The sequence below is a fragment of the Cygnus olor genome, chromosome 1 (assembly GCF_009769625.2).
Source record: "Cygnus olor isolate bCygOlo1 chromosome 1, bCygOlo1.pri.v2, whole genome shotgun sequence".
Classification (NCBI taxonomy): domain Eukaryota; kingdom Metazoa; phylum Chordata; class Aves; order Anseriformes; family Anatidae; genus Cygnus; species Cygnus olor.
The window spans coordinates 95,578,911-95,594,946 of NC_049169.1; the positions used below are offsets into that span (position 1 = coordinate 95,578,911).

Here is a 16,036-nt window from a genome sequence, read left to right on the forward strand (position 1 = left end):
TAACACCTAACCCTTGGGACACCCAGAGCTTCTGATAAGGCACCACAATGAGAGAATTCAAATTCAGCTCATCGGATACGTGCCCCTACCAGCGATCCTTCCTATCACTCATCGCACTCTCTATCTAAATCATCTTCGGCAGAGAAGCACGGGCTGGGTGCTACATGACCCGCTTGCAGCACTTCTCACCCTCCACCGTTTCAGCGTATGGTCTAACGTCGTGGCTTGCGAGCCTCATCTGAGGCTCTCTGCGTAGCCCCATGGCCAGGCACGGCTCCTACTGTATCATGCCTCTCCCAGAATCTTAGCCCTGCTGGAAAGCATTCAGCATTGAGAGGACCCGTCTTTATGCTGATAACACTAAAATATAAAATAATGCCAACAGCTGGTGCTACAAATGGCTTTTAAAAACGATGTTCATTCACTAAAATTCCTCTTGCTACTTTTGACATGAAACACGCAGTCTCTAATTATTCTGATCAAGACGGTGAAATACAAAAACAAACTTTAATTGTGTTTAACAGATATTTAATCAGGACTCACTGAACTACAGATTAAAGCTGAAATTCATAAACCATAATTACCCAATTGTCGCAAGCTTTTTGGTCCACATTCTGCTTCCGTCTGGGCGTCTGGCACTTTGCCCCGAATTTCTTTTAGTGTCTTCTCAGTTTCATTGCTGTTCATGTTTTCCAGCAGAGATTTAGCACAGATTATAAAATATCTGTTCTTGGCAACTTTATTAGTTGTTTTTTTTTTTTTTTTTTTTTTTTCTTACAAAGATTATATCCCACCTATCCCCTTCCTGGGGCTGAATGAACAGACACACACTGTGGGTTATTTCTTGCCACAAGCTGCCCCTTCCTCCTGCCACAGTCCATGGTATTCACCTATTCTGTTCAGTTTCTGATTCCCTGACCATCGCTGTGCAACCAGAGCACCATCCAGTTAGTGCTTCGAGGGTGCCATCTCACATATCTACCATGAATTATTTCTTCCTCTCTTCTTTCTCCAGAGATACAAGTGGGTGCAATATGGTTTCCTATTTTGGTAGGGTATTTTAATGTGCTTGATGCCCTGTATTTATATTTAAGAAAGCATGATGAAAGATATATGCTTCCCATGGGAAGCAGAGTGGTGAGGTATACGCTACCCACCAGTTCCTGAGGGAATTAACTGCACAGGCTCCAACTGCCTCCTGAGAAAATTACAGATTGTCCTTTAGCACAGAGAGACTGATTGTGCCAGAGAAGCACAGTTGTTGACAGTAATTTTTTGGGCTCCATGCATTATGTGCGAGTTATGTGGGTACGCTGAAGGCAAGGATTTGATTTAACCTACATGGGAAAGCGGTATCGATACCTAGTGTTTTTACAGTGATCTGTGCTCCCAAGCACATACAATCTGGTGTTTTTTGCTAGGCAGAGTTTTCTAAGTCCTGAAGTCTTCATGCCCAGCTACAATATATCGTACTCTAGCAGAAAAAGGATGAACCTCAAAGGTGAAAGCACTGCCCATTAGGATGAGATTGATACACTCAGTTCCAGGAGAGGTTAGAAAGTGGTATGCTTTGTGGAACCTTAGCTTCTGCTCCATAACGACATCTAAACTATGGATCATGTGCCCTCGACAAGACATTATATTTTATTTTTCACTGTGGACTTCCAAGATTTGGCAAAGCGTAAGTGGAAGAAACACTAATCAAAAATTTCAGAGAACTGACAACCAGAAGATGAAACTAGAACTACAGAAGCTTTCTTGTGCTACTATTGTACTGCACCAGAGGTAGGTTCTGCACAAAAACAATGCTGAACTTACTGGAAATTGGTGAGTCTTAGTTGCATCTTGCTTATTAGCTTATCTTTTTTTCCACAAAGCTGCTCACACTGCCTCAAAAATCCATGACTCTTCAAACTCCCCATTAGAAGACTCCCAGAAAAAAAATCATTCAGTCTCCACTGCAGCACCTCCCTCATCAAGAATCATTCCCAGAACTTTGCAAGGGAAGGGTATGATATAGCCTCTAAGAAACAAGAAAAGCAGCTTACCAAATTGCAGCTCAAGCTGGCAAACACCAAAGATACGTTATCCTGTCGGAGCAGTGAAGTTGGCTCCAATACTGGCACCAGGCAGAATAGCCAGCTTATTTAGTGGTGAAAAAATAAAGAACTGGTGAAGACAGGGTCAGCCTTAACACCTCTTAAATTTGGGGCATTGGGAGTGGAAGAGATATCTAAAAGAAGACACTGTGGAAGAATGGGATCTCAACCTTCTGTTGAAAATATAAAATGAGTCAGCTTGATAGGAAATGAGATGTCCTTCCACGCATATCTGTGAATGACTTTTCTCATAAGAGTTGGAGTGTTCTTAAAGAACTCTGAGTCCGGAAGAAGATACATGGAACCAGGTACTGAAGGTCTTCCACATATTTGTCCCCTACTGACATTCATAAAATTCAAACGTTTTTCTTTGTTATCCTGACAAGACCTATGTGAATACAAGCTAAATCTTTACCTATTTTTCTGGGCCTGTTGTCAACTAAAACATAAAACGTACACAGATTTTTTCCACATCTTTCACATTTTTCATTAACAAACCCAGCATTTTCTATGTTTAATTTTATCACCATCATTTTGCCTAGCTTCACTTCCACTTCTTTTGAAGAGCCAAACAGTTCTCTTCTCTCTGATTCCCACTGAATCAGTCACATACCTTCCTCAAAAACTCCTTTACAGCAAGTCTTAGACAAGCAATAATGTACTACCTCAGTAGCCACTGATGCACGTATATCAAACTTCTTTTTTGTTTGTTTTGAAACCTTCCCTGAAGCCTTCAAGACTTGACTGACTTCAATGCCTCTGCAAGATCCTGTATCTGACTTCACAGCAGTCAGACACCAGACTGGGAAGATAGACAAGGAGAAATTTGTTATTTCTTCTGTTTCCTCGTTTCTTTTCCTACCTAAGGGAGATTTGATTCTTTGTGTCGGCCACACGCTGTGAAGTCCAGTCACACTTAGGTCTTTGCATCTCAAGCTGAAGGCTGATGAGAACACGTGCTACAGGATAGCTGATTTTTCACAAACAAATTGTTTTGCAGTTTGGCACAGTTGTTGGTCCAAGAGTTTCAAGCTCTATATTTAAACAGTGATAAAGAAATTGCTATACGGTGTTACTGTCATTCTTCATTCAGACTGTTCCTCTGAAAACAGCCTACAGCCTTTGAGATGCGAAATGTATTGTTTTAATGTAGTCAAGGTCCCTGCTTGCTACATTGTTAAATCTATTTAGCAGATTCTTCTTGGTATAATCTGTCCCCAGACCTAAGGAAGCTCAGTGATTTTAAGTGTTTTAAACTAATGATAATGGTTAGTGCTGAGAACAGATGTACCTGGCTGTGGTTTGATCTATTCTATTAGGCTGCTAGGAGCTGTGTATTCATATTGACTTACCATTTTATGTCTATTTTCAAGGTGTGATGGCTGCATGGGGTGTAGTCTGTTTTTTCCCCTGACATATGATGTATCATCATATGTGTACTTTTTGATACATGGTGATTGCACAGAGAGAGAGATGGAGAACATCTGCATGTTTGTTTTCATGCCTTCCTAAGAGTTTGTATGTCTATTCCAGCTGGCCACTGGCAAGATTAAGGGAAGCAGTTACATATACCTGTTTTCATACTAGACCATAACCCAGAGAATGGTCGCACATATTAGATGAGCATGCAAAGAGTTTGATGACTATGCTAGGTACTGCAGAAGTTTACTTTTCTTGGCGAGAAAGCACTGTGCATGGGTGAATTCCCTATAATTGGTGGCTGCACTGATAACATGCTAAGTGGAAGCTGTTTTACTATTCTTCTCTATCCATAACACAACAAAATGTAAAACTCTTCAGTCGTATCAATAAATGGTGCTTCACTTCCCTTCAGCACAATGGAGTGAAATTTCCACTGAGAATTATTTTCCCGATCATATTGTGGGCTAGGTGCCACCATTCACAAACATCTGCCATTGCCACCATCCAGGGAGAATACAGTATTTGGGTTGTGCTATAGGAAGTCTTGCATCTTAAGGCCTCACCTCTGTCCAGCAACACATAAGCAAATCCTTCTTGCTGCTACAGAATATACTACTGACGCCCTGCCAGTAGGACTTAGAGAATTAAGCTCTTGCAGAACAGAAGCAGCCTGCAATCTGCCTTATCATAGTGCAATAGGAGACGTTTACTGAAAACGAATGCAGCCTCCTTAAACATCTCCCATACACGCAACCATTTCCCTGTAAGAGTTCAAAAAGCAGGCACAAATGAAATGCCACGTGGGGGCTCTAGCAAAGACACCACCTCCTTCCTGACTAAATGAATGGAACTTACACAATCCAACGAGGTTAAAATCCAAGACCATGAAAACAAGTAAAATATGGACAAGCTGAGAGAGATGCAAACACCAGACAAGACACTAGATCTGAACAGAGATGTGTAAATTCCTACCCTGATCAGGAAAGATGAACTGCAGGTGTCAGCGTAGCTCAGATGACACCATGCTGGGCCAGCACACCATCAGTTCAACCATATTTTCAGTGTGCAACTCAATTCTCATCTTGTAGGCCAGTGCAGCTGTGTTGCAGGCTAAATCCAGGAGCCTCTTTGTCTCTGATGTTTTGGCCATTTTGACTAAGGCAGAGCCCAACAGAACAACAAGCACTATAGGCTTAGGCCTATAGCTTCAGCTTTCTTAATCAAAGAATGACACCAGTATCAGATATTTAATTTTTATTTAAATACAAAGAATTTTTGTCTCATGGCTGTAAAGAAAAATGAAAGAAGAGAAAATACAGCCGAGATGTAACTGATAGACATGTTCTGCATTCACTAAACCATGTTCTGGGCACACTGTCTCTTTACAGATAGGCATACATTCTTACAAAAACACTACAGGTTAAATACCTAGGCCTTTACTTCAGAATGGAGATAATTTTGCAGTGAAAAGTCAGAACCTATAAAGATAAATTCTAATCTATGTCTGACCTTTGAGGCTCTGCCTATACTTGAATTTTCATTTTCTTCTCCTGTTACCTCATCTCCTTCCCCATCAAGTCCATCCACCACAGAGGTCAATTTGCCCTCCACAGCCTCTCACAACAAGTGCCACAAACATCCTTCCTTTCCCAAATCCTTCTTAAAGGGTTCTTTCCCGTCAGGATGTTATACACATGCAGGGGGGGAAAGGCCAGGTATCTTACATTTAATAATTATCTCAAAGAGAACACATACAAAGCTCATTAAGAATTTATCCCTGGCAATGAGAAGGGAGTAAGGACTGCTTGCCCACTGCTAGGAGATTGCTCTGTATCTGAAGCTGGCATCTCTGTTTCTGCAGCTGGTACAGCCAGTTCTCTCTTATATGTTACATTCTAGCTAATAAGGTTCTTTTTTAAAGCCTGAAAGGAAAAGGTGTTTTAGGAAATCATGTTTTGGTGGAATCAGGTATTCCTCAACAAAAAACAATTTAAGGGGCAGTTAGCTGGGATCTCACACACTGGGACATGATATTGTTTCAGCTCGGCTTCGGTTACGCTTTTAAGGCGTATTTCTTGGCTATGCTGTTGAGGAATTTCTGTGACTTTGGTTTTAAATGGAAATTGATGCTGATATAATTCAACCTGAAGTTCATAATAGGAGAAGATCTAAAAATGCTTCCTTACCTTACATCACTCTAGTGATCTTATTCATCTCCCTTATGTTCTTGTTATGCATTCATGTTATCTGCATATACTGGACTGTGGGTCTTTGCAAGAAGCAGCCAATATTCCTGGACAGGTGCAGAGCACCACGCACTGATGGAGCTTTTTAAACCTCAAGTAATAATAGTGGCAAGAAATATCATCTGGAAATTGTAAAATTCATGACCATAATACCCTAGGCAAGGAGAATAGCAGGATCCCAAAATGATTTAGGTATTTATACATATATTGAGAATATATGAGAAACTCCCCTCAAGTTTCCAACATAAATCAAGTGCTCAGGTCATTCTGGCATCGATCATTGCTGAGCGTCTTGCTCTTCTGTCCGAAGCATTCATCACAAGACGTTGTGAAGGACAGGGTGCAAGGCTAGGGAAGGCCAATGCATCTCCCTGCCTTCTCTCCTCGACCCTGCCATTGCTGAGCCCTGTGGCACCACCAGCCCACATGTGTGTGGTGGGGGCACCCTGTGAGAGAGGCAGCACGGAGACATTTTGGGTAGAACAACAGCTAAGGGAACACGTGGGAGCAGCAGGAGAGGAGCAGGCAAAGGGGCTGGCTTGGGAGGAGTGGAATCACGTAAAACCTGGAGCTAAAATCCAAAGACAACCAGCAGTACCCTGCTACACCTCCCTGCACAGAGCCCCCACAACCGCAGCAGCTTCACCAGTGTAGAAGTGCAGAGAGCTAAAGCTCTTACCAAACAAGTGACCACAGCCCACGGGGAAGGGGTGACAAGTACAAAGCACAAAAATGTCGACAGAAGAGACACAAGAAAGACAGATGTTTTCTACCCCAAAGTCCCTGATGTAAGAGAGAGCAGGGCAAATCTTTCATACATTTTTTTAAAAATGTTATTAGAAATGAATTCTCATCAGAAGGCAATGAGGCAAAAATTGCTCTGACACTAGCGGGGGAAATGGCGAAGCTGGCATCACAGCTAGCTGGGTCAGGATCTGGTCACAAATGACAGACACTGCATGACACATAAGGTATACCATGGCTTGCAAGATACCTGAAAATCTGCCTTTTTGCCCCTCTGCAAGTACTCCTGCCATCACCACATCAGTGGCATCTCACGGCTCAGAATCCAACTGAAGCAATCAGAGCCTGACGAAGTGCTGCAGGGGACTGAAGAAGATGGTGATGCACCCTGAATATAGGACAGGGAGGATGCTGTTTTTCTGTTAAACAAATAATAATTACTTCTGCAACCAGAAAGGAAATGGGAAGATGGCAAAAACCTATTTGGCCATGTTGCAGAGAGGAAAGTATTAATTATATTCTAGTAGCAATCTTTATTCTCAAAGAAATGTTGTCAAGCCTACACTTCTGAAGAAACTTCTCATGAGGGAGGGGAAAAACCCCTATTATTAAAAGCAGCCCCAGCCTGCGCCCTCTGGTTTTGGTCTGAGTCCAGTATCCACAACAGAAACCTTTCAACAGAACGCAGTATGGACTTCTCATGGAAAAGGTACAAAATCAGGCCCCACATTCCCAGTGAAAACTGGCCTTTTTTCCCCTCCTCCCAATCTTATTGTTCCCAAAAGATACAATGAAAATACAAGATTGCTGGGATTTCTATAAGAAGATTTGGCAGGTTTTTCATATTTGTTTAGACTGCAAGATATAATTTGAATTTGGGGATTGCCTTTCTCTCTCTCTCTCACTAAGAAGAAGAATGAGTTATTTGTTCTCTGAATAAGTATTTGTTATTAGTGGATCAGACATGGATAAGGTATATTATTACAACCATGTTTGTTAGGTATGATTTACATTGTTTGCTGCATATCATCTTAGGCTGTCTTTAATTTTGTTATACTTTAGGGTTTTTTTGTTTGGTTTTATGCATTTAGTCACAGTTGGTTGTGTTTTGAACTTTGAAAAAAATTAATACAAAGGAAATTAAAAAAAAGAAAAAGAAAATATTTTCAAAATGATGTGGAAATCAAATCTATCCCTCAGTAATTTGATTTGTAGGAAATGGAGAGCAAAGCATTACAAAGCATTACAAACAGAATGCCTTGAAGTGCATCATAATTACTTACATGTGCAAATACATTGTCTAGGTTTAGGCATTCAGTTAATAACAGTCATAAAAATTCTATGCCCTTACACAGGGTCTTTCATTCAAGCTTCTCAAGGTTTGTGTAAGCAATCACTAACTAATGCTTGGGTACCTGTGAGTACTTTGCTGCTGATAAGGATGGAGAAATAGGGGCAAAAACTCTAAAGGTCAAGGATAAATTATGATCTGGTGTCAAGGCAGGAGACAATTGCAGAATGATGGTTTTCTACCTGCAGGTGGATCAGTGATGCAGAAGTTTGTAGCTGATCCTGATCCTACAACGTAATGGTGTAAGAACGAACAAGTGCAACAAATGTGCTGTTTAGACCTCCTGTTCCACAAAGTTTAAAGGCTGAGAGCTGACATAAATCAGATCTATTGCTAAGGACTGGCACATGGACTGACAAATTTGCCTTGTTTGGAACCCTTTACAACGTAAATGGTTCCTATATGAGGAAAAAACCACAAGTGGTTTTCAGACCATGTATCGTTTATGGAAACCTGGGATGAATGTTGAACAAATCTGGAAGAAATGTAGCCTATTAAATTCAGTTGATGCAGAAAGTCAAAAAGGCCAGTTATACGTTTTGAGATTATTCTCACTTTGGTCTCTAAAGTTTTAAGTACCTGAAACTCATAACAAAACTCTGACAGTCTCCACGTTACCCAAACACTTTTCCATAGTTCCTGCCATGGAAGAAATACTGAATTTTGTACTCTTCTTCTGTTTAACCTCCATGCCACATCCGAACTGCACAGCTGTGTTGCTTTCTTCTGAAGAGTGGAACCCAAGGCTTCTGCACTTCAGCTCCTTGCTAGCCAGAACTCCATTCCTCATTTACTAGAACATATGTTTTCGTTTCAGTAGATGACCAAACCCAAGACTGACAAATTATTTTTGCTGTTTCATTTAGCCATGCAATAATGCTCATGCTTTAAAGTACTACCTGCTGAAATAGTAATAAGTGCCGTACTGCAGTTACTGACATACGTACGCATGCAACTGCCTGTTCTAAGGATTTGACATTAACACATCCCATTTTTGTTTAGCCTACATTTTGGTGCTCAGCGTAGCTGCAGCGAAGAAATGTTTCTCTATACATTTACATTACCTGTTATGCTTTACACTAATAAAAAGTGGATATTATTTATTTGTCTGGCTGACTGACAAAGCCAGGCATCAAAGCATCATTCCAGTGTCACATACTTCAACACTCTAATCTTTCAGAACTTGTAAAGCAATCTCTTACGGCGCTCTGTGGGCTGTGAGATCACCCTGACAAACTGTGATAATGTTGGCAATCTCCAAATGGGTGTTCATTTGCAATCTTACTACAGAGGAATTGCTATATTTCCAAATTTGAGGGCTTGACATAATCTGTCTCCACAAAGCTATCAGGGTCTGTCATAAGGCTATCTGTGACCTAGGGATTTTATGGGGTTAACATCTATCCACAGTGCAACTTCACCGTAAGCAGTGGAATTAGCTAGAGTATGACTTTATCTATTTGCTTTCTTTCTCTTCATTTAAAATGCCCCTTATTTGTACATATATATAAAAATTGCCAACAGCACCTAGTATCAATATCCAAGTCAGGTAGGGTGACTGTACCTCAAAACCACAACGACTTTCTTGCAGCTCACACTAGACCCTCTGCTCCCCCCATCGCACTCTGTGGCTGAGAAACAAGGCAAATGTCAGGTCAAGCTACGCAGCTATTGCCATCATCTCTTCCGTTCCGTATGCTCCCAGTACTGGCAGTCTCTGGGCTGCAGTCCACAGGATATCCACAATTATGGCCCAGATTGAGGGAGGGGTAGAAAAACGATGGTGCTCTGCCAAGTGTGTCAGAACCTGAACTTGATCCATTTTCAAATTAAAGCTGGGGACTGTGGGACAGCACCACGTTCTCTCTAATCCATCTAAAGAAAGGAAAATAACTTATCATCACAAAAAAAAGAAGTCAGAGTTAGTGCAGACCTAACATAAATAACTATTTTATATTTGCCTCTGAACCTTATCTTTAACTAAAGAAATATGCTGTCTTGACGCCGAAGGAAGATTTTTAACGTGCCATAAGACAGTTAAGCACCACAAGAAAAAGTGAGACAGAGGGAGTCAGTCTTCATCATATTTATGAGGGCCACAAAACTGCTAGTGAGGTAATTTAATTCTGAAATTACGTAGGAGTCCTTTATAAAAGCAGGGAATGCAGGATGGAAATAGAAAACTTAAAAAAAAGTGCATCCAGTGTTTAGAAATACAATCCAGGCACAATATCCTTTCCCTGCTATCATCCCCTTAGGCAAATTTGCCAGCTCCACAGCTCATCGCAGTTAACAAAAGATGCTCCTCAAAACCTGCTCAGGATGCTGGTTTGCCAGTGAAGCCTGGCCACGTTCTGGTCAAAAAACCTGTGACAGGGCACAGACATCCCACAACCATACAGCATTGGAGCATAGGCTTAACTTCAAGCACTGGTTTGAATATTTTGATGAATTAATGCTAGGATGTTTTGCCCTGCTTAGTGCATTTTTACCAGAAAAGTTCCCTTCCTTGAATTATTCTACGTAACCAAAGCAAAAATTGTTAAAAGATTTATTGAGCATCACTTTATCCCCATTTAAACTATTTTCTGCATTTCATTCTCTATGGAAAAGTAAACTTAGTGTCACTATCCAACCTCAGGAATAAGTACCTAACTGCAATGCTACTGGAGATTTTTTTAAAAATCCAAGTAAATTCCAAACTTGTATTTTGGGCCCCAAATTACAGCAAAACAGCTCCTGCTCTTGTTAGTAAAACACCTATTGTTTTCACCAGGAGTAGTACATCCCTCACATCTCTAATCCTTCAGAAAAGTGCATACAGCCTTGGAAGCCAAAGGTAAATATTTTAATGTGTGCATTATCTTACTGAAGTCAGTAGACTGGGTAGATATGAAAAAAAAAAGGGGGGGGGAGGGCTTGATCAGGTATTCAAAGGATTCATGGGCTTCAAACGTTTAAATAGCACCATTAACACAAATACTGTAGATGGGACAGTCCTGAATACAACAATAAAAATGGTCTGTCCTTTTCCTTCCTACAACACACGGACTTGTGGTTAAAGTTTTTATTCTAGACTAAGCTATGAATTTAACCTCCCAGTTAGTGACACTTCTTTTTGCTAACCACTGCTGAATTATAATAATGTTTCCCCCTTTTATGAATATTTTTTAGTATTTTTAATACTGACAATAAGTTACTATGTACTCCAAACTATCTGAAAAATAAAGAAGACAAAGTATCACTGGTAGATCACTATTTATGGAGGGAAAGTATGCAGAAATATCTTAAATTTACCATAAACAAGGGGTTTCATACCATGACAGCAAATTTTAATGTAATTCATTTGTCATATAAATTGTGTCCATGGAGAGGTCCCATAAAATTAATTAGGTCAGAGAGAAAATAAAAGCAAATAAAAAACTTCTCAAAACTTCAAAGAATATATTTTAAAGATAGCACTATCAACAATATTGTTGGAAAGTTCTTCCCTCCTCTTCCCCTCTTCATTCCAGGAGACCAAGATCATCGGATTGAGAATCACCTTGGCCCTCCAAGACAAAGGAAATCGTATAGGTTCAAGTGCAAAACATTTCTGAAACTGAAAATTTTGCAAGCAGCTCTGCCTTTCCAAACTACAAACACCCAGAGTTCTGAAATATAATTTAGTAAAGGCATTCATTGTGTCAGTGTGGCTTTTAAGCACAAAGCTACAGTTGCAAAATCTGGGCATGATGCATTCATCACACAACACAGAAAAGCAAGGGGAGGAGGGCAGAAGAAAACAATAAGAATTTTAGACGAATTTTAATTCTGGCCAAACTCATACTAAAATCAAAACTCCGAAGCTTTGTCTGTCTGTTAGCTTCTCTAGTGTTTATATGAAAAGGAATTTGTCCTTGTACTTTTCCTGTATCAGTCTGGCTTCATTTAGTGAAAGAAACAAGACTTCGCTTTTTGCACTCTTCTCAACACAGCTCACTGAATTGGAGGTGCTGATACACATATACAAAATCCAACATATTTTCCAATCCCATTCTGAACACAGATGAGATTTTGCTCTTACTGCTGCCTGTGCAACCTTACCGGGTAGGCTGGTGCAATAAGGACACAACAGGAAGACAACGAAATGCAGAGGAGTAACTGAGCTGATGGTGCTTGATCATTAACAACATTACCAAGCTATGCACTAATGGCTAACTCCACAGTGCAGATTTCATCTGGATCATGTGAGGGCATGAGATCCCGTTTATGCCTGCTCTTATATGTTTTAGTGATAGCAGCAGGGAACATAAGATACTGGGTACAGCATGCAATTTGCTGCTATAAAGTCAAAGCGTCAAACCATTTTAAAAAAAAAAATCTTCAACAGAAAGAATGAATTTATAATGGATCCGTGCTTTGTGTTTTGAGGTGACAAGAGTTCTCGATCTGGTAGAAAGTTCCTAAAGCTCGATTTACTACATTGTCAAAATATAGCCTGAGGGGACAATCTGACTTACAGCATCTTTATGACTGGTGATGAAAGAACCCTGCTTGGCTTTTAGATGCTGAGTTTGGCTCAGGATAGTGCAGTAGAGAACAGAACATCTTTTATTTTATGCTGGGAGTTCACAGCGTTCCCCTTCAGCACAGAATTAGGTTTTACTACATAGAATTCTCACACACAGTTCACTGATGGTTAGAATTCACACCTTCAGGTTTTGGGGATATACTTCACACCCTTCATTGTTACTGCTACTGAAGATATGGATTACAGTGTCCTCATGTCATTGTAGCATCTGTAATGGGAATCTTTCGAAAAATTGGGAAAAAAATGTGTATTTTGCCAGGCTTCAGAATGTCTTATTCAGCTTTGGAAGGGCTTCAGAGCACAGTAACCACATTAATTGGACATTATATGGACAGCCAAGGGTAGCTCAGTTACTGCACAGCTTTTACTGTTCCTTGTCATGTTGCTTCAAAACACATTTTGTGTTTTAACCAGTCGTATATACATATGAAAGCATTGCACAACACTGGTCAATGCTGCAGATCCACAGGAAATAATTGTTTCACAAACATGAAGCAATCTGCACAAATATAAATAGCATGGCCCAAGTCTGTTCTAAATTACACTTATGCAAATCCATGGAAGTCAACTAGTTCTACTAGCAGAATAAAACAGATAAGAGCATGTAAAAATGTAAAATACGGTTCCACTGTACAGCTCTCCTTGGGCCAAAGCCTGCCAGCCTGCCATCATTTACATTCTCCTAGTTTCTCAGCATGGCTTTACAGGAAATAAGAAAAATAAGAATATCTGGGAATTCTAGTTCTATCATGCACTGGAGGACACATGTCCAGGAACATATGGACTTGAATGTGTCAGCATCCTACATCACTCTTATTTCAAGGATGTTATTAATTTTTGTGGGTGGAGTCCAAAATCTTAATGCCATATTAACACACAGTGGCTGTTTCTGTAATGCGCGTGTCACAGGGAGCATACGTATAGCAGTCCAAGGATAACATTTGAGCTTGATTTTGAATGATTTTTGGAATTCTAGTGCTCCCAAAAGATGAAGAAATGATACTATTAACAGGGTATTGCGCAACTTTTGTTTTCACAGTTTCACCATACACCAGGATATGATGCAATTGCAAATCCGGACTTTCCAAACACAGCACTTTAAATGAATCTCTTTTTCCTCTATGATGCACAGCAGGTGACTTCAGGTTTGGTACCTTCAATATTGGAGCAATTTATATGAGTGATGTATGTTCCTCTAGTCAAAAAACAAGACCAAGATCAGAAAAGTCTTTGTCCATCTAATAACCCAAATTTCACTCCAAACCTTCCCAATTGAATCAGCCTCTTTACCAAAATTGCAGGTACAGACAGATACTGTGGGTACCTGCCACACAAATGTTCCAACTGGAAACAGTAAAAAATGTATTGCCAAAGGGCTTTTCTGCTGTGAATCAACAGGTGGTTTGGCACTGAAATTTCTACCTGTTTGTGGTTTTCATCTTTGGTTTTAAGACAGAAAATGAGATGATACCTTTCAATGCTGCATCTCAAGCAGACTGTTCGGAGAGCAAGGTTTCATTCCAACCAAATCTCTCTGTCTCTTGCGAAGTTGAGGAAAACTGCCAACCACTGCTGCTCTTGCCATCAGCACGCCATGTAGATGTTAGGAAAAGGCAAAGTAAAGGGAGAGAAGAAAAAGGGAAGAAAAATGTAAGTTTTACATAAACAACAAACTGCACGTAACGACTGCTTTTGAGGACAACAAAATTAATTTCCTTCAGTGTGAGGAAATAAACAAATATATGAAATCTTGGAATAGCTTAAACTGAGAGATTTTTTTTTTTTATTTTACAGGATATTTGTTTAAATTCAGCTCCAAGGGATACAATATTTTGAAAACATATGATAAACTTAAAAGGACAACATTAAAGAAATATACCTATCATGTCATCAAAATGAACTACATATTGAAATGAACTACATATTGAAAACATATGATAAACTTAAAAGGACAACATTAAAGAAATACACCTATCATGTCATCAAAATGAACTACACTGTTACTCATGGAGCAGGCTAAGCACCTCCGACAAACACTTTGTAAAGCAGCATAAGCAATTACAACATATGTCCTTGCCTGCAAATAGCCCAGGGTGCTAGAAGTGGGGTTTGGTTTTTGTTTTTAAAGCCTTCCGCATGGGCCTAACTGCCTTTGTTGAAGGTAGTGTTAACACACATCAAATGCAGTGGGAACCAAATGCTGGTAACTGCATACTTTGAAAAATCACAGCCAGTATGTTCATCTGATGCCATCATTCTCTGAGGACAAAGTGTAGGCTATGGAATAGTACAAGCAATAGGGAGCAGTACTCTCAAGTAAGCTTTTCAGAGCTAGGGAAGCTTATTTCATTTCAGGGGTACTTTTTAACAGATAATTGGGAATGTGCATCTTCAAAACAGTAGTCGAGAGTAGGCAAAGACGGCCTAGATATCCTTACTGTGATAGAAGTTTCAATGCCTTTTCATAAAACAAGTGTTCTTCAATGCAACTCTCAGCAACCATTAAGGGAACAACAGCCAGTGAAACTATGCTTTTCCGATTAAAGCAAGAAAATGAAAGTCACTGCCTCTCCACTAACAGTAGACATAATGAGAATGACTTCGACACAATGGCTACTAATCAAAATGGGTCCACATTCACCAGTACACAGAAAAGTGGAATCCTCATGACCAGTGAGAACCTTTGTTTTGCTCCAATAACTGTAAAAGTGTTTTAGGAAGTTGTATATACTAATTTAGCTACAGAACATGAGAACTGCATGATTAAATTATTTATACTAATAAAACCAAGGACCAGAGATGAACAGAAAATGGCCCTATCTTTTAGTGAAGATGTAATCGCTGGGGCTGGGGGGCAAAAGCTTCCTGCTCTTGAGCTGGAATGAGAAAACAGAAATGTGGGTCTTTTTTTCCCATGATAAGGTGCTTCCACAAAAATTTGCCTCTGAGATAACTGAAATGGAATTTTTCTGTTAACTAGCTAGAAAATAGAGAAAAAAAGAGTAAAGAGCCTTCCAGAACCAGCAGTTGGGAAATACTTGTTTTGACTTTTCTTGGGTAAAACAGTTACTCCCAAGGAAAATTTATATTTCAAGAAAGAGAATTTCCACTGAAAAATCATTCCAATGGAAAACGCCTGGCAGCAGCTACAAAGGCTAGGACCACTGGCCTCAGCCAGGGAAAGGAGAATGCCAAGGCCACTGAACTGGGTAACCCAAGTCCCAGGCTCTATTTCTGGTGCTGCCACAGTCCTCTTACACAATCTTGGGATATATGTTTTATGCTACCCGACGCAACACGCACGTTTAATGACTTTGAGCCCTTGTCGTAACAACAGTATTTTTCCTCCTACAGCAGCTAGTTCTTGGTGCTGAGATGAAGAGGGAAACGCGACCTATGGCTACAACACACTGGTAATCAAACACTATTGTATACCATAGGGATGTGTGGGGGGGTGCCTTTTCATCGTAGAACTAATCAGATTTTCTACACACAGAGTCAGACAACTGTATAGTCCAGTCTTGTGATCTGTGTTCCAAGCTGCCAGAAATAAGGCAGGAAAGAAGGGGGGCCATCTCCTGTGTCCTTAATGAAAGAAGAA

At 40.1% G+C, this 16,036-nt stretch overlaps 1 protein-coding gene across 36 annotated transcripts in view; it reads right to left on the reverse strand.

Annotated features, from left to right (window-relative positions):
- ZBTB20 (zinc finger and BTB domain containing 20) overlaps window positions 1–16,036 on the reverse strand; it is a 478,527-nt gene that overhangs the window by 173,492 nt on the left and 288,999 nt on the right. For 26 of the 36 annotated variants that reach the window (XR_005823591.1, XR_005823599.1, XR_005823600.1 and 23 more), the window contains one exon: window positions 13,907–14,007. The exons of 3 other annotated variants lie outside the window; for them this stretch is intronic. The gene's annotated coding sequence lies outside the window, so the exon portion shown is untranslated. Of the gene's footprint in view, window positions 1–4,761; window positions 9,738–11,231; window positions 11,414–12,602; window positions 13,631–13,906; window positions 14,013–16,036 lie in introns of those variants that run through there. 7 more of the 36 variants (XR_005823601.1, XR_005823594.1, XR_005823596.1 and 4 more) reach the window with 6 other exon arrangements.